The sequence below is a fragment of the Lissotriton helveticus genome, chromosome 2_2 (genome assembly GCF_964261635.1).
Source record: "Lissotriton helveticus chromosome 2_2, aLisHel1.1, whole genome shotgun sequence".
NCBI lineage: Eukaryota > Metazoa > Chordata > Amphibia > Caudata > Salamandridae > Lissotriton > Lissotriton helveticus.
Window position 1 is genome coordinate 374,941,255 of NC_136060.1, and position 26,693 is coordinate 374,967,947.

Consider the following 26,693-nt stretch of genomic DNA (forward strand, 5'->3'; position numbering starts at 1 on the left):
TAGGTATAATCAGCCACCGGACTGCAGAGTCGGACTGAAAGCAGGCTCAGCAGAGCTGACAAAGACTGTATACCGCAAAACCCTGAAAACGGAAGCCGACAACAAGGGCAGCGTAACAGACGCCTCAGACAGCACAAAGAGCATAAAGAGCATAAAGCCTAAAAACCCACAGAGAAGTGGGAGAATTTAAATTTTCCAGAGATATAAGTGGGGCAAGGCAGCAGGCAGCAGGCGGAAGGCAGCTAAGGCTGAACAGAGGTAAGTGAGCATCTTTTTAATATAAGTAATATTTAAGTGTTACCACCTTCAGTATAGCAACAGTTTTGTGCCTAGAAATGGCACCCAAAAGAGGCCAAAAATTACCGGACGAATTAGGAAAGAGTAAATCACTGGAGGGCTCAAAATCTCCAGTTGAAAGCCAGGAAAGCCATGCATCATCCATGGAAAATAGTAAAGGGAGACGAAAGAAAAGAAAAGTTAAAAGAGCAACGAAGAATCCCGTGAAGGCAAAAAGAGGATGCAACCAAATATCTAATAAACAGAAGGAGAACACGGCAGCATCAAAGTCCGTAAAAGAGTTTGTAGGCAAACACTACAAATCATCAAATCCAGCAATATCATCGGCTTTAGATGAAGATATAGTGGAAATTGGCGCAGTTAGTGGCGAAAACTTAAGCTTATCAGACGAAAAGAAGAGACGGGTAAATAAAGGCGATTCCCTGGAAGAAACCGACCCCGATAACGAGGAGGTAGGGACGATCCGCAATTCTTTGAATCAGACACGGCAGAGCCAAAACCACCAAATCCCGGCGCCACGTCTATCATCTTCACCAAAGATGTTCTCACAACTGTCAGTAGGGATTGAGGATCACAGGGGTAACGTAGACCAGAATCAGAGTGCTATCTGGGGAGGTGCACCAGACCAATTCCATCAACATCCTCCACGACAAATATCCCCAACACTGCGAGATAGCTTAAAGGTAAGCTATCCAGCAATCCTAGCAAGAAATATGACACAGGTCTCGGAGCTCTCCGAAACTCCCACATCCTCACTGATGGAGTTAATCTTATTAATGCAGAAAGCACTCCAAGGAATCCTGGAAGTAACGCTCTCGAACAACGGAGTGTTAAAAGCGCAGAAACATCACCTAAAGAAAATTGAAGATGAACTCGGAGAAATAAAAAGCCAATTGCCAAGTATGGTAATGTCAACAGATACAGTCCAACCAACTGAGGAAAGTGACAGGATAGTACTGGAAGAAAAAAGTGTGATATCTCTGGAAAGCCAAATGAAACTCGCAGAACAAACAGCAAAGGATTCAGTAAACCCTATGGACAATGTGTACATCTCAAGAAGACCTATGCTGATAAAAAGATGCAGAGGGTATATCACACTTGGGTCCAGGAACAGGATAAGAAGAATCAGGCAAAAGAAAATAGCAGGATTAAGAAAAGAGAAAGATCCACTGAAGGGGACGAAGAAGTCAGGATTAAAAGTATCAGCCCTAACATTTACAACGCATAGACCTGTTCAGGCAGAGGCAAAACCTCCTATGCCCCCCAAAACCCCGAGGGCGTCAAGGAAAAAGAAGACGCATCGGGAGGTAATTGAGATCCCTCCCCCCACCCGCACGATAAGCCAAAGAGCAAGGCCAAGGGAAGAGCGGTCTATTATTCAAAGGACGATAAGACCACAGATACATGATGAATCCAATAGGAGAATCAAAGGTCGGAGAGGAGGGAGAACAAGCATCAACCAACAAGTGAACGAAACGAATAAAAACCTATGGGAGAGAGCAGATAACAAATGGTTATTCCTGGACCTGATAACAGCAGGGAGGAAAGGGAAGCCGATAAGAAATACAAACCCCCCGAATAGAGCACAGATTTTATCCGCATTTGCAAAATGCGGCAGCCTGAGAGGGATCGGTACTAAAGACCTCCAGCAGATTGGTTTTGAAGAAAATAAGCAGGGAAAGGAAATAACAAAAATCACCCTATATTCAGACCTGGTAAAAAGGGCAATCCTGAAAGCCACAAATGAAATAATGCAACAGGGAATAAGGATTATCCCCGAGAGTGAGATAAAAACCGCGAAAGATAACAACTTTCTAAAACAGCATGCCGGGCTCCAGAAGAGACAAGTGACTCTCTATAAAGAATCAAAAGGCGACGGAAGCTCGCTGAACATCGTAATCGATAACACAGGCAATGACTCTTCATGGGGTAATTGGTCGTTATATAACACCCCCGCGGGGGAAAGCATTGAAAGAAGCACCGTGGATACAGAGGATGAAGGCGGTTTGAGCGATGTCGAATAGGATGGTGGGGGTTCGCAAGAACTAGGTCTCTTATCTTGGAATATAAACGGGCTAGGCAACGAACAAAAATGGGAATATATAAAGGAATCCATAATTAAAGTAGACATTGCCTGCCTACAAGAGACCTGGTTATGCGACGATACCCCAACTCTGGTCGGTTATGCCCATATTCATCAACCTGCCATAAAGAAAAATCGCGGGAGGCCGTCTGGGGGCCTGTTGACATTGGTATCAACAAAAGTAATGAGGGAAATAAAACTGTTGAAGACAAAATGTAAATGGGTCCAATCTAGCAGGATCGAACTCATGACGGTGGAGCAAAATTATAAAATGTTGATTTTATTAAACGTATACATGCAGTGGGAAAATGGGGAGGAGTATGAAAGGGAAATGAGATTTTTTAAAGAGGATGTAGACAGTACTCTAGAAAATTATCCCGCAGACATAATAATGATTTTGGGGGACTTCAACCATAAATTGAACCCAAAAAAGGCTGACATTTGGAACAGTGAACAGTTAGAGGTATACGGTATAAACCCGGCAAGGTTCCCAGCCGGGGAAACAGCGAGACAAGACCGTGTTTTAATAAATATGCTAGGAGGCAGGGGCTTCCATTGTGTAAACGGAAGAACAGAGTCTGATATACCAGCAGAAAAAACGTTTATCCTAGGGCATCAGAAGTGCCCAATTGACTATATCTTTCTACAGGCCTGGAACTTTCACCAGATTAGGCACTTCAAGGTAGCTCAGAAAGAGGTGAGCGACCACAAACTCCTATACATAGTATTAGCGGGGGGCAGGACATTACAACGAGAAACTGTGATTAACCAGGAGGTTGAGTATCCTAAACGAGTGACGACACGTTTAACAGAGGAATACTTAGAAAAACTAAAGGCCACGCAAATAAAAATGGCCCCCGAAAACTATGAGAATAAAAAACTGGAGTGGTTTATTGTAAAATTAGAAGAAGTAGTTCAATGCCTAGAGATAAAATTAAAAGGAAACAAGCCAATTAGGGCAAAACAACTAAACCGTGGTAAAGGGTTCTCGATGGCGTGCCAAAATAAGAAAAGGGAGATAAGAGCAGAACAAAGGAAACAAAAAAAGAAGTTTACACAAGAGAGACATGACTACCTAGCTAAACTGAAAAAAGAATTCAAGCAAATGGCACTTGATGCAAAAAGGTTACATAAAGAAAAATGCTGGCTAGAACTTTTAACTGCCATAGAGAATAAAAATCTAAGACAATTCTGGCAGCTAGTAAAGGCAGCAGCGGGAACAATAGAAGGTGAACTAAACTGTGTGGTGAGTGAGGCAGCATGGGACTCTTATATAAGAGAATTGTACGGGGCGAGGAGGCCTAGAGAGGAGATGGAGGCCAAAACATGGCAAGTTATCTCAGAAGATCTTCTAGTTAAATTCAATGAAGAACAAGTCGAGCTCACAATACAAGAACTTAAGTTAACTCGGGCAGCAGGCCCAGACAATTTACCTGCAATAATTTTGAAGACCGAGGTTAAATGGTGGGCAAGATTCCTTGCAAAGATGTTCCAGGTAGTGTTAAAAGAAGGAGTAATACCTCCAACCTGGAAGGGGGCCATAATCAGGCCGATCCATAAGAAGGGGAGCAAGGATGCGCCAAAAAACTATCGGCTGATTAATCTCCTAGATATTGGAGAGAAAGTTCTCTAAAATTGTCCTAAAACAACTGAATACATGGGTTGAGGCATGCCAAATAATACCCATAGAACAGGGTGGCTTTAGACCGGGCCACTCGACAATAGACCACGGGTTTGCCCTATGGGCGATGGCGAGGAAGTCGACGGAACAAAATGGCAAGTTATGCTGTTGTTTCGTCGACTTCAAAGCAGCCTTTGACTCTGTGGATCGGGCTAGCCTGTGGGACACATTAAAGAGGCTAAACATCCCAAAAGACCTCCTTACCATAATAACAGAACTCCATAGGGAAAACTGGGGGCAAGTAATAAAAGATACTGGGGGCTCCCTAACCCCCAAAATTCCCATCGCAAATGGGCTAAGACAGGGCTGCGTGCTGGCCCCCCAGCTCTTTTCGATTTTTCTGTCAGATCTCCCGGCATACCTTGAGGTGGAGGGTAGTGCCAGCCCCAAAATGGACGGAAACAAGATACCCTGCCTATTGTACGCGGATGACCTGGTGATAGTAGATCAGACCGAGAGAGGCCTCCAAAGGAAGTTAAATGCCTTTAATACTTACTGTGCCAAGAAATTTTTAACCATTAATCTGGATAAAACTAAAACCCTATGCTTTGGGGAAAAAGCCAAGCAGATTTAGTTGGTTCATAGGGGACCTCAAACTAGAGTCAGTAAATGAGTACCGTTATTTGGGTATCTGGTTTGACAGGACATTAAATTGGAATACCCATCTGGAAACGCAAAAAGCAAAGGCACTCTCCTCCATATGTGGCCTAAAAAGGTTCAATAGGGACTATGGCGAGAAGTCACACCGACCAATGCTGAGAGCCTTTGAGGCAATGATCCCCCCGCAAGTTTTATATGGCGCAGAGATCCTTTATTTGAGCGGTAAGGGATCTTGGGACATGATAGAGGGAAACTGCATAAAAAGGCTCCTATCTCTTCCTCAATCTGCAATGATACAAGCCATCAGAACTGAAATAGGTACAAAGTCTTGGGTGATATTAACCCAGATGGCCGTGATCAGATTCTGGAAGAGACTAGAAGACCCTGAAAGTAAAAAAGTAGCATTTTGGTGTCGCAAAGAAATTCAGAAAAGCAAGTTAAAATGGGCAAAGTCCAGTAGGGAAAAATTGAAGGGAATCTGCAACTCACTTGAGATCGATTTGGATCTGAGTTCATATCAAATCCCGATTTCTAAAGGCGATCTGAAGCAAAGGGGGAAAGAGGTCTCGAAATCAACTGATATAGGTTACCTAACAATGAAAAAATCTGTGGCGCATATGCTAAATGCGTGGTCCCAGGAAAACTGGTTCCCATACCTCGATAGATTGCCCAATCGTGGCTTCAGGCAAGAGATCTTGAGGCTTCGAATTGGTATCAACCCATGGGTAATAAACAGAGACCTTAATATAAGAATGTTAGATCAGGAAGGTTACTGTAGGTGTAATTTGGGAACCAAGGGTGATCTGATGCATTTCCTGTTAGACTGTGCAGTACTTCTAGAACATAGAAAAATTTGGTTGCGCCCAGTATTTATAGATTATGAGGTAAAAACAAGGTTACAGGCGGCCAGCCTCCTAACTGAAATCCCCTATATTGATATTGTAATAGCCCTCGGGAAATTTTTAAAGGAGGCCCTGAGTGCGCTGAGGGCCAAAGAATAACTTGTAGTACTGTATGGTTTTTAGCGGAATGATTCCCTGGAGTAATAAGAATGTGTATAGGTTTTAATACATAAAATATGTTTTAAGATAACTGTAAAGGCACTGATCTTTTGTATTTTTGATAATGGTGTGTATGATATTTTTAACGGACAAGTTTTTAAAATAATAAGTGTATGATTTTATGACGCATACTCCATTCGGCGATATGCTCACTGTATTGTTTAAAGACTAAGGTCACAATAAACATATATTTTTGACTTTGACTTTGACATGCGGATGTGAAGCTGGTGCACACATGGATGTCAGGCCTCCGGCTGTCCATTATCAGGAGCAAACAGCTCATCAGTCATCTTTATACTTTGCATGAATAGTGTAGTATTTTTCCATTGTAAATACAGGCTATGAGCACAAAATACAAACAAAAAACAAGATAACTGGCAGCTGAACCAATCGCGATACTGCAAACCCACTTCCAACACCTGCGCTCTCATTTGTACAATATATATTGTTCATGACTGTGCTTTAAGGATCCCAGACTTCAGTGTCGTTAATTGGACTAACATTCCCGAGTGCAGTGCTACCTTTTCTCTCTGTGCTCTCTTGACTGATCCTCAAAGATCATGCTCAGATGAAGTTGGGCCACCCTAGCGTCACCAATTCATCCCTAAAATATGCGGTATTTTTTTAAGGTAAATGTGAGTGTAGAGTTGTAGATTCGAACACTTGAGCTTTTATCTTTAAAACAAGCTTAACAGTAGCAAGAGCTGAATGAAAACATAGCCTTAGAAGTGAATATATCAAGAGAGTAGATTCGGGGCATAGCCTTCGCTAAGCAAGGAATCCTAACTGTAGAGAGGGCTAATTAACTGGTTTAACCAACTTTGTCTCGGTTTTAGATTTCAAAGTAAGAACTTGTCTACTGGCTGGAAGTAACCTCTCCTTTTGATCCTGTTCCATAGCAACAGGCCACTCTGCTATGAAGAGCCCAATTATACCAGGGCTCCCGGTCACCAAGCGTCCACACTGAAGAATGTCTCAGACGGAGAAGCCAAGAGGTGCACTAACAATGGCAGCATGGTCCTGTCCCTTCAGGAGGCCAGAGCCTGGCGGACGTCACTGCCAGCCGACCGTGCCAATTACCAAGGCATGAGAACAACTCAATGCGACAGAAACCCATCTCATGTCCAGGTTTGAATGTCTTTTCAATCACGAAGGACAGTCTACACAAGTCACTACTTCTCTTTCCGTAGACTCAGTGGTAAAGGCAAACACTCCAACTTCTATCTATGTAGGATTTTAAAAAATATATAATCAGGAGTCATTTTCCTGCGTTCCACCAACACTGCCTAGCTCTGAAACCCCAGCAGTTCTTGCTCACAGATGCATAGTGCACAAGCTAATATTGAACTCTTTAGGGTGGATCAGGGCACACCAGTAACACATTCCGTGATCTACGACGACAGGTAACTCCATGCTACAGATTGCTGGGATTTGGTCCTTTCTGCAGCCAATTAAATGTAAATTTCAATAGCAGGACGATTTTGGAAACCTTCACTGTCCAATCAAACATCAGTTACAGAGGCGGCATCTCTACAAGGTACTTTGGAATACATGTAGAAGTTCCAGAGTAACAGCCTTTCAGACCCAAGGCTCGGTTTCTGTTAAAAACATGGGTGTCTGCCTTTGACCTTGTAAAACGTGCAGATGGTAAACCGGATTCCTATTACTGTAACGTGGTAATGCATGTACAGATGTCCAGGTAGCTGCCTTGAGTAGCTTCAACACAGGTATGCTTTGGAAAAGGAACGTTGCGACTACTTTTGATCTGTATAACTGAGCCTGATGTAATCTCTGGGCTGCCTATTGTGATTTGATTATATCCAGAATTGGATCACATTGTAAAAGGCTGAACTAATAGAAATCTCTTAGAAACCATTGGCAGAAAAATTAGAAAGGCTCACCTGTTGCATAGACGAATGTTAACACCTTGACATAAACAGGCTATATCCACTCTCAATGTAGGAAGGGGTTTATGGGGATGGAACTAGACGAGTACCAACATTGAAAGCACTTTCAATTAAAAACCCCATCAATAATAAACAGTGCACTTGTTAAAAGTCTATTAGTTTGCTTTCTAGAAATACAGCAGTCTTTATATATAAAAAAAGAATTATGGATTCCTCCAGCAGAGATAAACAGGCAAAATGTACTCAAAAATACTGTCGATTGACATATTTCCAAGGTTGATTTAACTTGTCACAAAGGTTTTAGTCACCAAATATGTATAGCCACAACACTCTCTGGAAACAGAGGTGTTGACTCATTCATGAAGCCTTCAGGCGAATCTAACATGAGCGGACACTTCTCTCCACACTCATATCAGTTTACGTAAAAATAAAAACATACATTTTGTATCACGGAGGACTGGACTGTATGGTAGATACACCTATATTGAGCAACACATCCCTGATGAAACCAGAACCACATTCGGAGACAGGTTGCACACAACTGCAGTGTAGCGTACAAGGGCAGATTGTTGGTGTCGGATTGTTGGTGGAGAGTGGCACAAGTATCCTTACTCAAGTCATTAGGCCCAAGCATGCAGTGGAGGAAAGAGGAGTAAAAGACACAATTAATGTGTTCACCATTAATTGTTGGGACTAGATAAGGTGGTCTCTAGAGTATCAGATAGCAACAAAGGAGCAGTATAGAGCATACAAAGGATACAATTAGTCATGGCAGAAAATCTATGTGGTCACCTCAGGAAGAGCAGGTAACTAGTCCACACACAAGCAATGCATACAGGGGCTCAAGTAACAAGCACTGGCAGAACCAATAGGTCACCCATTTAGGTTGCCAATGTAGACCTACAGGCTGTGCAGTATCAGTATAAAGAAGAAAAGAGCAATGATGTGTACTTGCACACGTGTCATCACATGTAAGTACTTATGTGCCATGTTGCCACAGCACTCAGCTTGACATATGTGCATGCCTGCATCTTCACAGCTGGATATATATATATATTCTTTTTATTTACCATCCCATGATGGTGAATGCCCATCTTGGAGCTGTAAATAAAAAAAAATGTAAACAAAAAATGCACGAAACTGCATTTTTAAGAAAGCGGTGACCTGCAAGAAGAGAGAAGTTACTGAGTTCTCGGGGCGGGAGGGAGTTTGAGTTGGGGTGGGAGGGGGGGGAGACACCACAGAAAGGGATAAGGGAGCAAGGGTGGAGCAGCTGGGGCAAAATAAAAATGTCACTGTGTGAAGAGAGAATGATAGGGGAGCAACTGACAGGCGAGTGTTTGGAGGTACAAAAGAAACCAAAAGTCAAATGGGGATTGTCAGTGGGGTGTGGGGGAGCAATAAATGCCCTGAGGTGTGATATTGATACACCAGACTGAGTGGGTTCAGCTGGGTGGAGATGAGTGGAACTTGGAGTAGAGGAGTAGCACACTAGGGGGATAGCATATACACTTAGGTGGAGTGCTTAAGGCAACTGAAAAAAATAAATTTTTGACTGTAGGCAGTGGAAGGATGCAAGTAATCCATTCAAAAGGATGGTAAAGAAGCCAGGTTCCAGAAGAGGGACAAACACAAAAAGTGGAAGCAAACCCATTGAATAAGAAGCAAACAAAAGTGAGAAGAAGCCAACCAATGGTAAGCAATGGCCAGGCCTTAAGCCTACTCTACATACACAAAAGGTCAACGACAAAAGATGCTAAAAGCGGCTTGTAAGCAAGACCCCAAAACACTCCTTATCACAGCAAACAGTGTGCTTGTTGTTAATACTTAATCAACTGGAGCCTGTCAGCTGTCAGGCAAAGACTGCAGGTTTTGCAGATCACAATACGACCAGCTCTGCAACAGAAACACCTCGCCTCATTCAGAAAACCAAACATTATCCTTAGGAAATAAAGGAGGGCTTTATGGGCTGGAAGCTCAGATTTAATGACGTAAAACAAAAAAAAACAACACAAAGAGAATGTATTAAGCATCCTAGGAGCGATTGTTAAAATGCTGTTCATAAAAACCTTCCCCATGTATGCACTGTAACTGGTCTTGCTGTAGAGTAAAACTGTGCAAGAGAGTTGCCGTCATTGATTTGTACTCTGTAAATCTCTGCTACACCCAGCATGTTTATGCAAAAGAATAGCCACAAAGCAGACTGTATTTGGATGCTCGGATAAAATCAGTATGGACATCTGACAAGTGTTTGAGGATGCGGATAGCCATGCTGAAAAGCAGGTCATTAGGATATATAAATTGTAAAGGATGGTGGATAGATAGCTCTTTAAACAATATGCTTCTCCCAACTCTCATTTCTAGGCTATTTATAACCGATAAAGCAAGTAAGATTGACAGATACACACGGGCAGGATTTAACATAAGATATATTTTCATAACACCACTTCTACCCACAGTCTCTCATAAACGAGCGCTGCGGTGTGAATATTTAACTAGCAGTGGCACGGATCAAGCCTTTCATCTATACACCATAGGATAACCTACCTGCCACAGTACAAAAGAATTGGCAATTCTAAACATGTTTACCAGTTTCAAAGCATACACCACTCCCCTTGATCAATTTTTTGTATTTGTTTACAGGTTTTTATTTCTAATAGTATTTTAGTCATCACAGTACTGTCAGTCGGCCAGGGTCGCTTCACACTGAAGATTTGTTTGCGCCTTAAAGCAAAAAGGGTAGAAATGAAGAACAGGTGGGAAATGGTAAACTGATGCATTTGCTTGAAAATATCTGCTTTCCCGTCTCGATCTGAACTCTGCCTGGTTCAAGAACTGCAAACAAGACACTTCAAGGTTATTAGTACGGAGTGAAGAGACAGATGTGTTGTGGGCCTGGGGTCGGTAATCTACACAAGCAAAGATGAAGAGAGAAACTTCTAACAAAGCTTTTGTGCTCCACTGGTGCCCCACAAAGTTTAACCAATTTACACAGCCTAGAGTGCTCTTTCCTGTGGCAGGATAAGGCCCCGAGAGTATGCTGCAAAAATTCTACCAGTCCACTTAGGAAGGTAGACTGTGAAAAAAAGATATCCAAACATGATTCGGCAGCCCACCTCACTGTAATGAATAATTGGCTATTCAGCAACAGGAACACACCAAGCATCCACTTCTTAATCTACTGTAGAGACATACTCCACGTGAACTCTTCCCCAGCCACAAGTGCTGGCATACAGCACTGAGGAGAATATGTTGAATGAGTACAGTGACCAAAGAAATGCCTTTGTGGTGGGGCAACCGGCCAGGCTCAATGGACGCTCTGTTGGCATTACATTCCTGGGATCTAATAGGCATTTCCAGATTGGGAGAGGTTTGTGAACATTTATCATATAAAATTCTTTGAAGACCTGGCATCTGGATTTAACTTTCCCAAGTCACAGTTCTATAAGTACCTGCCACTTAGACATGCACTGTGCTCACACCGCCCAAGCGCAGGCATAGCTCCCAATTTTAGCTCACTTGAACCGGTCTAAGAAGATCCTCAAAACCAAGGGAATGCCCTGTGTGTACAGAACTACATTAATGCCTGAGACTTCTGCAGAAGGAGGTTCAATCAATCAGTGCCTTCTTGTAGAAGGGGGCGTACAGCCAATGTGCCCGTCTAGAATGGAGCGTTCTATCCTGCGAGTATCTTTTAAACTTAGCTTGGATGACTAATGGATAGCCTTGTGTCGGATGTAGAAATACTTAAATGTCAAGAGTCTGTCTTCCACAAGCTGAGCGTCTGTTTACCACAAGCCAGTAAATGAACTGGAGAACTGGTACGATAACTTTTCAAGAGTGAAAGTGTAGGAGCTCTCTTGCTGCCACATCTTGGAACCTTTGGAATTTTCAGAGTAGGACAAGCTGAGCCCATCAATCAAGAACATTTGTATACTCTACTCAGGACAAGACAGCGTTGACAGTTTCTACAGGTAATCAAGATGGGGAATTGCTTTCATTGTGTAGAAGGCACTTCTTGTGGCTTGATTCACTTGAGGATTCAGGGAAATGTTGGGGTCCATGATTACTCCAAGATTTGTTTTTTTCATTAGACAATTGCAGAGTGTCTAGCTGCTTATTGCCAGATGGTTAACAGGATAACATTTCTGTTTTTGAAGTGTCTCCATTGAGGGAGTTTATTGATGGTGCAAAGACAATTGTTGAGTCTCAACAAGTCTAACTCCTTTTGGTTTTCCAACTTTAGAGTGATCTATGCATCTTCTGCATTGCTTAAGCATGTTATGCAGAAAGAACTAATAAAGTTCCTAATGGTTGGGATTTAGAAATTGAACAGGAATGGTGGGGGACAGACCCTTATAGTAAGCAAGTCAACAGTGAAAGGATCCAATGAGAAAGTGGCTGATAAGACAGTGCTGTATATGCCATTCAAGCAGGCGATCCAGTTTAGGATGCTTCCTACGATGGACAGTTCCTCTTATTTTAGGAGAAGGGACTGGAAGTTGACAGTGCCTACGGTGCCAGAAAGATCCAGCAGTAGTAGTCCAGCTGCTTCAGTTTCTGTTCACAGTTTTCAGGTGATCTTGGTAGGGTATAGGAGCAAATACATTGCGTCTAGCTGGGCAGAAGCCAGTTTGGTGGCTAGGGAGAATTTTGTTTTGTTCTAGGACATCAGACCTAAGTGTAGGCATCTCGTTCAATCAGTGCTTCGATGGACATACAATTGGAAAATGAATTTCATAGGTTGAGGTTCATACTCTTGAGGAGTGGTTAGATGTAGATCTTGAGGTCAGGGTACCTGGGGGGGTGGTGTGTGGATGTTGGCGGGGGGATTAGGTTCATGAAGCTAACAAATCTAGCAGCTGGTAGATATTTTGTGCCATGGAGGCAGTGATAGTGGCAAGGAAGACATCTGAAGGCATGTGCTACGAAAAGGTCTGATTGAGAGCAAACTGGACCTCTTGCCCTAATTAGTTCCTTACATTTTAGTGCTCAAAGGCCAGATGGTGGCCAGAGACTGGAGTCTGACTGAGCTGTTCATCTTGTTTGGCTTAATTGGCTGGATTCTGGCCCTTTTGCTGCTGAGATAGTGGTCCAATTTCTTTCCGAGACAAATTAGTTAGCACTGCCATCACAAACAACTTTCAAGTGTGGAGGTTTGGTGATGGTGTGCTCTGAAGTACTGACTTCTGAGAGCATCTTGTGTAGTTCTTTGGCAATTTATTTTGCATTGATTGGTTATCCAAACAAAGTAATGGATTATTTCGCCATTCCTAATTGATAATTTCTGTGTTTTTTGGCATTGATGTAGTCAATTTGTTATATTTGTCAATTTTTGGACAACCTGTTTTAGCTTCTTTATCTTTTCTTTGAGCCTCAGCATCAGCTTTTTTTGCTCAGGTACATGGACATCTTCTTGCATATTAGATTGTTGAATCATTTGATGAGCTAATTGTAGAACTGACTAGCTGATGGCACATTGAAAATAATGGGGTGACCCAGTAACCCTCAGAACCTGGGTAAGGGATGTAAAAAGCAATAATGGTTCTGTTGGGGACACAACTGATTTGTACAATGTATTGAATACATATAAGGACAATTATTTCCAATGAAGAATATTCAAGAAAACAAAACAAACAAAAGCTGACCAGAGTGGAAAAAGGTAAATCTTTAGTATTTAACCCTTTGGCGGATTAATTCAAATTGCATTAAGCGAGCTGTCCAAAACAAGACAATACATGGATCAAAGTACATGGAGTGAGTAAGTCGTGACTGGTGACAGAGCGAAGAAAACGGTTTAGACAATATCAAGCCAAATCATACAGCTTCACAAAAATAATATGGTCAAACAATCCACTGTGACACGCAGCAATCCTAGGAAAATAAATTATTTCTTTGGTTCGTTAGGACTTTGTGCAAGTGGATATACACAGAACGCCGACGTTTCGACCCTAGATGGAAGCGCTGGTTTGTAAGCATCTATAGCGGGTCTTCATCAGGACTGGAATGTGATGGGACAGCCTCAATTGTAGTAGGTGTGTCATTAAATAGTTCAATAGTTCCTGGACTTAATGCTAGCAGCAGATAAGGGGCCGGAGGGAGAGAGAGGTGGGGTGGGGAGAGGGGTGTTTGCAGTTTTATGGCTGTGAGTTTTTGGGTACTAAGTTGGGGAGGGGGGGTTGACTGGGGTTGGGGCAGAGATCAGGCATGTCAGGATGGTCACCTTTGCAGCGGCATGAGACACTCCATCAGTGCGAGAACAGAACACCACAGCAGAGTATGGCAAGATCACGGATAGACACAGGGAACAGACTAAAGACCTAGGGGAGCTCTCGATATTAACATGGAATGTAATTGGCCTGGGGAGCAAGATTAAAAGGGGCCTAGTGAACACGTACATCAAAAGGGTGGGCCCAGACATCGTCTTGCTGCAAGAAACACATCTTATGGGTAGTAACTGTAGCTTCCTAGCGAGAGGACAATATAAGGTTCTGGCACACGCGGGTTTTACCAAAGGCTCGAGAGGCGTTGCGATTTTGATTAGAGAGAACCAACCATTTAGGGTGGCACGGACGTGGGCAAATACACTGGGGACATACATGGGGGTGAGGGGCACCTGGAAAAGGAAGGAATACACGATAATATCTGCATACGCACCCCCTAAATTGCAAACAGCTACAATGTCGGGGGTAATGGAGGTCCTTCTTGATTCAGCAGACACGATACAGGTATTGGGGGGGGGGGGGGAAGAGACTTTAATGATGTGATGACACCGACCTTAGACAGAACAGGTGACAGGTCCAGAGATGTGACCCCGACAACCCTAGCCAACGTGATCAATGCCATCGGGCTACTAGAAACGTGGAGGTGGCTGCACCCAGATGATAGAGCCTATTCCTTTTTCTCAAACGCACATAGGGCCCACTCAAGAATAGATTATGTATTCCTTGCCAGACACGTTATGTCAAGGGAGGACACTGCCGAGTATAAAGCCAGGGGGATATCAGACCACTCCCCGCTTCTAGTCAAGGTAGGAAGACAGGCTCACAGACAAGGGACCTGGAGACTGTCGGCATGGGACTTGCAGGACTCTAAAATACTGAAAGGTATTAGGGCAGATGTCAAAGTCTGTATAGCAGAAAATGAAGGCTCGGTCAGATCCAAAGTGGTTCTTTGGGAGGCCTTCAAAGCGGTCATGAGGGATAGGGCTCAAAATAGACAGGCCGAGGTGACCCGAGCTGTCAGGAGAGAGGTGGAGACGCTGGAGGTACGGATATTGGAGCTAGAAAAGGCATACCAGGGCACTAGAGAGGCAGGGACTTTACGGAACTTGCTAGATACCCAAAGTCAGTAAAGAGACTTAGTAACTGGAGAGGCAAAAACGCAGGCACTGTCGACTTTACATTGTCTATATAACGTAGGGGACAAGTCAGGCAAACTGATGGCCATGGCTGAGCAGGAGGGAGCGAGATGCCAGGTGGGTGGAGCAGGTGTGGGACACCCAGGGGAACCTAATGAGTTTGGACGCCCAGATTGCGGATGTCTTCGCTAAGCACTATCAGTCCTTCTATGAGGCACGGGATCTGAGTACACAAGCAGAGGCCTTGCAGTATATGGAGCGTTTGGAACTCCCAGTATTGACGGACGCCGACATAAAAGACCTAGAGGCGCCCCTGATGCTGGAAGAACTTAGAAAGGCCCTGACTAAACTACGTGCAGGGAAATCCCCTGGCCCGAATGGGTTTCCCGGCAGAATTCTTTAAGAAGACAGCGGACCTCTTGGCTCGCCACCTGCTAGGGCTCTTTGAAGGGGCACTGGAAGAGGGGGAACTTCCTCCGGACCTACGCATGGCCACGATCATTTCAATATTTAAAGAAGGTAAACCGCCAGAGGAGTGCTCCTCTTACCGCCCGATCTCCCTACTAAACATTGAAGTGAAACTCCTGGCGACGATACTGGCACCCAGATTACGGAAGGTGATCCCAGACCTGGTCCACCTGGACCAGACAGGGTTCCTCCCTGGTAGGGCGACTAGATTTAATCCTCGAAGGTCACATAACTGGCTACAGGAGGTGTGCAGGAGATAGAACCCCCACTGGTTCCTATCGCTTGACGCGGAGAAGGCGTTCAACGCGGTTCACTGGCCCTTTCTGGAAGGGGTTATGGTGAGGCTGGGCTTCGGACCGAATTTTAGGAACTGGGTGAAGTTGTTGTACACAGATCCCAGAGCCAGAGTCAAAGTAAACGGGATCCTGTCCTGGGACTTCCCAATTAGATGAGGGACGAGGCAGGGCTGCCCCCTGTCCTTCTCGCTGACAATAGAGGTGCTGGCAGCGACAGTCCGGCAACACCAGGGCATCCGAGGCTTTCGGATGGGCCCATTGGACGTCGCGGAGGAAAAAATATCCCTCTATGCGGACGATGTCCTACTGTATATTACGCATCCAGACACGACAATCCCGGTGCTCTTCGAAGAGTTGGAGCGCTATGGAGCGCATGCAGGCTATAGAATCAATTGTCATAAATCAGTGCTGCATGATCCCAGAGGACGGGACGAGTGGACGGCCCTTTCGGGGAAGTTACAAACTACGGCGGTGGGTTTCACCTACCATGGCATCTTTATGACGCTAGAGAGATCCGCCTCATATGACAAGAATGTCAGACGAATTCTACGTAATTTCATAGAAGATGCGAACAGGTGGCGGCTCCTTCCCCTCACTCACCTGGGACGTGCGGCTCTGTTGAAAATGATGAGGTTACCCAAGCTTCTTTACGCGTTCCAAAACGAATATTACCCCCTCCCACTGAGGGTGTTCCAGGAAATAAACTCGGAAGTCCGCACCTACCTTTGGCTCGGCAAACAACCTAGAGTGGCACTGACAACTCTACAGCGACACCAATATAGTGGGGGATCTCCCTTCCCAACCCAGAGGCTTACTATTGGGCAGAACACCTGGTGGCCATAAATGACTGCTTTCATGCTCCAGCCAACCACCCCACATACGCATTGGAGCGGTACACAATGGGTACCCGCCCATATAACTATTACGGGGAAAGGGCGGCTGCTGCCAGCTACGAGGCTTACACTGGGGCTCTGGAATAGAGCGAACAAGTCCATTGGATGGGAAAAGAAGCCTTCCAGGCAAACGCCCATATGGCATTGCACCTGGCTGACCGAACTGAATAAATTAAAGGGGTTCAAACAATGGATGACATAGGTATCTCGACCCTGGGGGATGCGATTGCGAAAGGGGTGCTGAAGCTGTTCACAGTCCTAAGGGCGGAATTCGCACTCCTCCCCACACAACACTTTAAATACGTGCAACTGAGACATGCATGGAGGGCAGAGGAGAGCACAGCAGACGAGTTGCCTGAATACACACCCCTGGAGGGCCGCCTTCTACAGGAACAAATTCCGGAGAGGGCAGTGTCCCTTACATATAGGACCCTTATGAACAACATGCCTGACGGGATCGGTACCCTGCGTACTAAATGGGAGAATGACGTGGGGGAAATGGATGAAGTGGATTGGGATACTGTGCTTATGCATCCAAGGGAGGTAGCAATCAAATACCGGCGGAGGCTTATACAGTTCAACGTCCTTCACAGGACCTATTTTGATAGAGTGCGCCTCCATAGAATTGAGAAAATAGGAGATATAAAATGCCTACGATGCGCACAAGAGGGGGGGACTTCTACCATACAGTCTGGCTCTGTCCGAGTGTTGGACAGGCCACATGAAGGGCTCGCTCCCTCCCCGCAGGACAGGGCCCGGGCCACCGTCAGCACCATTGCCCGGCCCAGCCGCCATCTTGGACACGGCACCACGCGGCCGCGCGGCCTCAGCCCGACCCCAACCCTGGGCCTGGCCAGGCCCCGACATCCCGGCACCACCCTCCACCCAGGAGGTGAACGGACCACTTGGCAGGTCAATGGGAGTAAGAAGTGTCGATGGCTCTCCCCCGCCAGGTGCCGAGCACCCCAGCCCCCTCGGGCGCTGGCTCCACCCCCCTGCTGGGTGTCTGGACTCCCTCATCCCAGACCTCCCGACCTCCAAGAGCGAGGGTCCGGACATCAAAGGGGGCCAGACCTATAACTGAGGCCGCCCCAGGACAGGAAGGCAGTTGTATCCTGGAGTCGAGAGACACCGCGACGAACTCATCCTTGACGGACTGCTGGCGCTGCCACAGCCCTGCGAACTATTGTCCTGCCTGCTGGCGCTGCCGCGGCCCTCTGCAACCTTCATCCTCGTGGGACCTGCTGGCACTGCCGCGGCCCGTTGTAACCTTCATCCCCTTGGGACCTGCTGGCGCTGCCGCGGCCCGTTGTAACCTTCATCCTCGTGGGACCTGCTGGCGCTGCCGCGGCCCGTTGCAACCTGCCTTCTCGTGGGACCTGCTGGCGCTGCCGCGGCCCGTTGTAACCTTCATCCTCGTTGGGTCCTGCTGGCGCTGCCGCGGCCCGTTGCCACCTACGACCTCTTCGGGACCTGCCGGCGCTGCCGCGGTCTGACCCATCCGAACACCGAGCTCGAGGATTGTGAGCTATCACCGTTACACCTCCGTACCCGTAGGTACCAAGACTGTCCCGCTACCCCCTTCCCTTACTAGAGACTAGAATTGAGAGGACCATCGTGTCCCGTTCGCCTTGTATCATACCCCTCTACTACAAGAATTGCCTATAAAAGGTGTTACCCTGATCTTTGTGTGGTGTCCATCTGTGGGGGGGAAGTTACCTGTCTGTGCGATCACTGTGCTCGGCCGACCCTCCAGGTCCCCGTCTAACATTGGTGGCTAGCGGCGCGATCCGAACCGACGCGTACCGTACAGACAGTAACTCACCCTACGACTAAAACCACAATGACGACCAAAGAGAGCGGATCGGCGGAGAAGTTCCAGATGGAAAGGCTGGAAGAATACAACCACCGAGAGCTCAAACAATTGTGCATGGACTTAGGCATTGCTACCACCGGGCTAAGCACAAAAGAAGACTTCAAAAACGCCCTAGAGGCCTGGACAGAGACAAATACCGCAACCCCCCGGGACCCCGCAGCCCCGGAAGCCAACACCACCCGGACGGAAGAACGGAGAACAGGCCCTTCCCGTGAAGAGATCCAAGAGCGGGAAAAAAATAGGTTACACGAGTTAGACTTGGCACGACTCAGATTAGACGGAGAGTTGAAACTGGCGGAACAAAAAATAAACTTAGAACACTTACGGCTCAGAGAAGAGCGAGAGGAAAATCAGAGACAGAGAGAGCTCGAAGAAAAAAGACTGGCATACGAGCACGAGTGCAAACTAGCAGAGATAGAAATACGCAAACTGAACAAAAACCTAGGGGTGCCCGAGCAACCGCACTCCCCGGGTCCTACCGAGCAGAAGGTCCACATCCCCAAGGATGTGGTCCGAGAATATCACCGGAACGACGACATACAGCAGTGGTTCAAGGCCTATGAGATTGCCATGACCGCCCACCGGGTCGCTCGAAGTGACTGGGGAGCCGGTCTATGGGGGAGATTCATCAACGAGGGTCGTGATGCCCTGCTGCAGCTTCCGGACCATCAAATGACGTCCTATGACCATATGAAGGCCGCCCTCCTCAGTCGATATGGGCTTACACCCGAAATGTACCGCCAGAGGTTCCGCAACTGCACCCGGATCCCAGGTACAACGTGGTTGGAATACGTGAACTATTTCAGCCGAGCCTTCGAGGGGTGGATCAAGGGTAACAACGTAACCACTTACGAACAACTCTTCAATCTCATTGTGTGGGAGCACCTCTCCAACAACTGCTTCGTCGAGCTCAGGCAGCACCTCCTCGACAGTAAACTGACTGAACCCCGGCAGCTCGCCACCGAGGCTGACCGGTGGGAGACAGTACCAAAGATGGCATTAATTTAAACATTGCCCACCAACAGTGCAACCTTTTATAGTCTTTTGCCACCAAATGCTCATAATTTCAAACTCGACGTGGTATCCTACCTAAATTGTTTTTCCCCGCACTGCCTTGCTCCCTGAGCCTACCTCGGTCGATTTTGGGGCTGGGAGGCTCTCCCTCGAATCGGCAGAAGCGCGGCGGCCATTTTGGGTAGGGGAAGCATCCAGTCACTAGCATAAAAGGCACTCCCCTCGCAAGGTCTCGCCCTTTCTGAGTGAGTGTGTGAGTCCCTCCTGAGGCGGAAGCCGGGAGGTTGTTGTGCGCTGTGACTCTGTGACCATTTTATATATTTTATTGCCTCTATTTTCGCCGCATTTTAAACAAAGTGCTTGATTTCTTTGCACATTGCACATCGTTTTAATTTGCTCATAATTTCAGACTCGACGTGGTATCCTACCTAAATTGTTTTTCCCCCGCACTGCCTTGCTCCCTGAGCCTACCTGGGTCGATTTTGGGGCTGGGAGGCTCTCCCTCGAATCGGCAGAAGCGCGGCGGCCATTTTGGGTAGGGAAACGTCCAGTCACCAGCATAAAAGGCAACGGTCATGACTCCGCGCAGCGAACGCGGTCAGCGGACGCGCCGGATCTGCGCCTGAGTCGTGCCAGAGTCCTGCCCGTCTGCGCCCGTCCGCGATCAGGACGCGGGCGAGGTCAGGTACTCTGTGGAAACCCCATCATCTTGCTTCAAAACATATAATAAGGAGTCTCTTTTTTCGCTACAACACAAATGCTGTGCTCTCACTGTTTCTCTTCAAAGGGACCTAGCCCTATATCCAGTGTTGGGCATACCTTGTAATATGCTGAATGACACATTGGTCCCGTGCCCCTTAGATCAGCCGCCGTCTCAGGCCCCTAAAGACACCAGCAATTTCACTATTAAGGCTGGCCTAATTAATTGTCGCTCCCTGCCTAAACATTCTCTCGATATCGCCCAGTCTCCGATGGACAATAACTGGGATTTACTTTTTCTTACGGAAACATGGTTGGAGGATGAATCTAATCCGTCTTTATGCCTGGCCATTCCCCCGGAATATAATATCTTATGCGCTAATAGAGCGGGTCGCAACCGGGGAGGTGGGGTAGCTATTATTTATAGATCCCAATGGACTATCTCTTCCTTCCCTTACGCACAAATTGAACTGATTGAAGCCCTTCCCTTCTGTATTAAATTAGCTGAACACACCACACTGACAGGGCTACTGGTCTATCGCCCTCCTAAATCTAAGGCTTCCTACTTGGCTATATTTTTGGACTATGTCCTTCAGGCTAGCTTACCCTATGCCAATTTTACCTTACTAGGAGACCTAAATTTACACGCAGAGGACTCTTCTGACAAGCTTTGCCTTAACTTTCTTTCTACTTTAAAAGATGCTGGTTTAAGCCAACTGGTTTCTCAACCTACGCACAAAGCTGGTCATACTCTTGATCTTGTTTGAGGATCCCTATCCGGTGATTTGGTCGGACCACTTTTTTATCCCTTTTTTCTATTCACTTTTGCCAGCATGTGAGACCTAGAATTCCCCCTAAGGTGGTAGGACGTAATTGGAGTAAGATCTCCCCTGACAGTGTTGCCCTACATCTTGTAAATACCACTCCCAAAGACGCCCCTGATTTAGATTCACGCCTGACTAACCTCAACTGCTGGGTCTCCTCTGCTATTGACTCGCTCACTCCTATGCGACAGATTAAAACCTTTCGAGCAGCTCCCTCCGCCCCATGGTACTCCGACGAGCTTCGGAAATATAAATCTTCTTGCAAGCTGTTGGAGTGCCGGTGGAGGTCATCCTATGCTATTGACACAAAACTTAAATATAAACTGGCCCTCAAAGAATACCGTAGGAAAATAATTGAGCATAAAAAACGTTACCTGGAGGAGAAAATTAATAGAGCGCATGGCTCGGCCAGGGACATTTTTAACACAGTGAAGACTTTCACAGATCCCTTTGCTCTTAAACAGTGTCTTCCAGTCTCTCAGGCCCTTTGCTCCCGCCTCTCTGACTTCTTTGAAGACAAGATTGCGAAGATCTATGACACCTTCCCCAAGAATAATGATCTAGGGAGTGATACGTCTCTACCTGACCGCATTGAGTCTTCCTCCACCTTTTCAGACTTTGAGGCAATCTCACTGGAGCACTCACTGATGGAACTGTCTAGATGCCGCTCCGGCTCACCACTTTACCCTTGGCCAGCTAAGCAATATAAATCATTGGCCTCCTTTCTTAATCCCTTCCTCAACTACATCTGGAATGACTCGTTCAAAACCGGAATTTTCCCGGAGTCTTGGAAACATGCCCAACTGGTCCCGATCTTAAAGAAAGCTAATACAGATCCTAATGAGCCGGTGAACTATAGACCCATCTCTCTGCTCCCAGCCCCTGCCAAGGTCCTTGAAAAGCTAGCGCAGCAACAACTGGCAGGTTTTCTTGAATCCCACGGCCTACTTCATGAATCCCAACATGGTTTTAGAAAGTGCCATAGTACTGAGTCGGCCCTTATAGAAATGGCCGACTCTGTACGGTGGAAACTGGATGGGGGTTCCAGAGCGGTGCTGGTGCTGCTCGACTTGTCGGCAGCATTCGACACCGTCTCTCACCCCATCCTGATTGACCGTCTTCGGTCGATGGGTATTCAGGGGAAGGCCCTGGAGTGGCTGACCTCTTTTTTGTCTAATCGTACCCAGGCAGTCTATACTCACCCTTTTACTTCTGTTAGCCGTACCCTGAAATGGGGTGTCCCTCAGGGCTCGGCTTTGAGCCCACTATTGTTCAATGTCTATTTTTCTCCTCTGGCCGAACTCATTGCTAGGTCGGGCATCATAGCTGCTTCCTATGCAGATGATATTCAGCTGCTTTTCTCCTATGAGAGTGCCACGCAGACTACTTTTGATCCTCTGAAGGATTGTCTGCGTGACATTTCAAAATGGATGGACCATAACTGCCTCCGCATGAATGCGGCGAAAACGGAGGTTCTCTTTTTCCATCAACCCTCCCCTCTTGATGCAACTCTCTGGTGGCCACAGGAACTCAGCCTTCCCCCTGTCCCTAAGGACTCTGTAAAAAATCTAGGGGTCAAGTGGGACTCAAATCTTTCCTTTAGTAACCAAATACAGACCGTTTCTGCCGCTTGTTTTTCCAAGATTAGGATGATTAGGAAATTCATCACCTATCTCCCCAGTGACACCAGGAAAACCATAGTCCAGGCATTGATTACATCTCACCTGGACTATGCGAACGGCCTGTATTTAGGGTTGCCCGCGGGCCTCCTACATCGGCTCCAGACAGTCCAGAATGCGGCTGTTCGGCTGGTCTGCGGGGTTTCCCTATGCACCCATATTTCGCCACATCGCAGAGCATTACACTGGCTACCAATCCATCAAAGAGCTGAATTCAAAGCCATGACCATAGCCCATCGAGCAACTAGGAATAGGGGATTGGCCTACATCTCTGTTAGTATCCGTCCCTACTGTAACTCTCGGAACCGCCGTTCCAACTCCCAACATCTGCTTTCCATACCAAGATTCAGGAAAGCACGTTCTGGAGGTAAAACCTTCCAGGTCTGTGCCACAACTCTCTGGAACAAACTCCCGATCGCAATTAGGATGATCCAGGAAGAATTACCCTTCCGTAAGGCACTAAAAACTTTCCTCTTTTGTTAACCCCCCCAGGACTATCACTCTGCTTTCACTCAGAAGCGCCGGGACACCCCGTTGGGGTAGCTGCGCGCTATATAAAATACACTAAAAAAAAAAAATGTGGGCACCCTCAGCAGTACCAGAAGCAATCAATCAGACAGAATTGTTGCCACTGTTACTCTACTTCGGTTACCTGCAAAGAGCTAACCAGCACAAGCTAAGAGGCCATCAATCAGTTTAGTGCAAGTTGCATTACTTGCCTCCTTAGTACAGACATCAGTTCCTAATTACCCTTTCCTGACAAACAGGCTCAATACCTGAATTGACAACATACTGGACACACAAAAAACTAGGTTACATTTCACTGATTGCTCAAGAAAATCGTTCTACTCTCAAAGTTGTCTTCTCAAGAAACATAGCACTACTCTTAATGGTAGAATGGCCAGTTCGTTCACTCTCTTTAACTTAACTTGTCTGTTTCTCTCAAAAATCATCTCCCTCCTCCAATGGCACAGCATGGCTTATTCTGTGAGATAACTATGGCTAATGTCTATTTTCACAGCCACTCAGGAAAGAAGCCTTTTGAGGGCTCCTCTGTCCCTACTACTGGCAACCACAAACACAGTGGACCCTATTAAATCAACAAACGGAAAGGAAAATGTTATATCACCATACAAAAAAGAGAACTTACAATGCCACATCTACATCTAAGGGACCAGCAACTCACCTAATGAACTGTTAAGCATTCTGCTGAAGTTAGGTGACAGCTCACAGTCATCAGTCAAACCGCACACCACTGAGCATAGTAAAACCCGCATGTCATTCTTTTGAGATAAGACTGAAATTACATGCTGCACCACACTGCCACCACAATCCAATCTCAATGTGTGAACCTTGTACAGAGGTTCTCAAAAGACTTCCACCACTTTTAAAGATCCAAGTTACCACAATTATCAAATCCCGAACAGTACCCCATTATTTTCCAACACTTCAGCTGCTCTATAGCTGTCAAACATCCAACGCCCAGCCCTTTTCAAGAAGTTGTTCCACAAACAATCAAAAGTGCAATCAGACATGCACTCTGTGGGCGAACTGTCAAAGTACACAAGAGGACCAGGAGACACAACAGGGTGATCAAGCCCGCTGAGACAGTGGCTCTTGTAGCTGGAAACAGTTAGACTCCAGATGACAGAGGGATGGCAGTTAGAGCTCTCACAACACAGACGCCCAGGGTGCAGGCTGTCCAAGTTGAAAAGGACACTGGTGGGGTTTACTGGGCGTTTCTCTGATGTCCAGGAAGTAGACTTACTTGAATTTAGGACAGTCCTTGGTTTCTTTATAGCTGGGTTCCATTTTTCCTTGTTTGCAGCGTAGATTAGTCCAAAAAACGTCGCCAAAATGTGGTAAATAAACAATGATGTGTAGTCCAGTTGTAGTTGTAGATCCCTCTTTATTGACAGGTAGATAGGTGGCAGGTTACAGGATAGTAAGATACAAGTAGAAAACCCCACCAGGAGAGAGCTTCCAGCTCCTCAGCCTGAGATGACCAACTGACTCTCTAGCTAGAGTCAGGCACTTATGATGTCACAGGACATTCTGATGCAGTGATAGAGGGAAAAAGATATAGAAAGCATTTACCACACACTCCCCCCTCAACCCTCTAACCACCATTTTGCGAAAGCCTAGCCATAATCAGATAATTGCAAACTAAAGACCAATCTCAGGCAGCACTGTGTAGCTAAGATACCTGAAACAGAGGTGCCTCTGCATGCAACTATACACAAAGCCGCCCCTTGACCCACTTCCTTTCTAGTTTCCACCCCTTAAGAGCCACCGTTACCACAGTCAAGCTTCTTGCAGAGAGCATTCATCCCAAGGAACTGTATTCAATTCTTGGCACTCATTCTCCCGGAGACTCTCAGCATTGTTCAACATCACTGACAACAAAGGTTGTGAACAAAGCCTTGATGGAGGTTTGTGCACGACTGGGCACACTTCTGAACAATTCTCGCTGCCAGTTGGTCTTTCCCATGTATTGAATCAACAGGCATCTCTGCCTCAAACATCTAGTGTGATTGGGCAACCCAGGGATGAGGAAAAAGAATCAACATGGGAAGCAGAGTAAGGGTTTCTGTTTGTTGCCTGCCACCTGAGTGGGCAGTATCAGACCTCTTCAGTCTTGCAGTACAGCATGAAGCTAGAGGCCTGAGTGGTCCTATATATTTTGAAAATCGCTCTTTGTAGTGTGGTAGCGTGCATCTGTCTAGGCAGCTACATCCATATAGCGAGTACACCGAGCAGGAAAAAAGATACCCAAACTGGGGTGCACATGCAGATTTCTCCAATGGTCCGACACGTTTCAGAGGCCAAAGGTCAGATCTACTTTAACAAAGTGAATCTATAGGTCTCCATTTTATGGAGACTGATGTAGATCAGAAAAACAAACAAAAAAATCTGGTTGAATGCTTAAATTAACCTAAACCACTGGTAATTAGTTAGGGCGACATTCCTGCCATGACTTTATTTAATCCGCAATGGCACTCTAGGCAGGAAGCAGCCATACACAAACCAGTCTCTTTTCTGTTCCAACAGGTTGAGTCCAGCCCGGACTGCCAGGCAAGGGACACCGCAAACCTGTTTTGACCTTGCTGGGCCTCATTAGCGAGGTGTAACTGGAGGCCTCTTACACAGTAAGCACGGGAGCAAGGTCTGGGCACACTTGCCTCCCATGGCAGATGTCACTTAGTAAGCAGAAAATAGGTGGGTAGAAAGATTGAATCAACCTCCGCAGCTGCAGTTATTGGGAGCTGCAATCTAGTCCATCGGTCACAGGTTCTTGTGTGAGCAACAATAGGAAAAATGTTACACAACAATTCTACAACGTGGACCATAACACTGTTATGCCATAGCCTCTCGAAGCTCCTAGCAAACGGAGGTAACCACTACTACTGAGCAGTCCCATAAAACACACAAGAGAGCAACAATCAGAAAATACAAGAACGGGGGAACAAAAGGTGTGAACTAATTTAACCGCTACTCCTGCCTCCAGCTTTAGGCACTGAACACATCCACTTCAGTGTGCGGTGCAACTCAACCTTTAACTGCTCTGCGCACTTGTGACTTTACAGCGAGTTCAGGAGGAGAAAGGGCACTAATTACAAGGACTCTAATCTGAAGATGTAGTTACTAGCAAAGAAATAAGATAATGCAACAAATGGTAAACCAATTAAATGAGATGGGATAACATGTCAAACAGCCAATTCTTCAATTCATTCCAAAGCACAAAAGCACAAAAGCGCCTTGAAATGACTGCTGAAAGTGTCTACAGACAACACAGGACTTTTAAAGAGGATAGGCTAGAGATGAAGGTTGCCTGAGGCGGATATCTGTTTAGTGCGAGGCACACCATGTATTTTCTGGAGTTAAGAACATTACAGATATTTATTTCGATGCTGTAGAAAGCTCGTCTTTGAGACGGAAGCCAATGTGCAGAGCT

The 26,693-nt window shown here is 46.2% G+C and overlaps 1 protein-coding gene across 12 annotated transcripts in view; it reads right to left on the reverse strand.

Annotated features, from left to right (window-relative positions):
• The window catches only part of ADD1 (adducin 1), a 634,474-nt gene that overhangs the window by 272,606 nt on the left and 335,175 nt on the right, over nt 1-26,693 (reverse strand). The gene's annotated exons all lie outside the window — the stretch shown is intronic.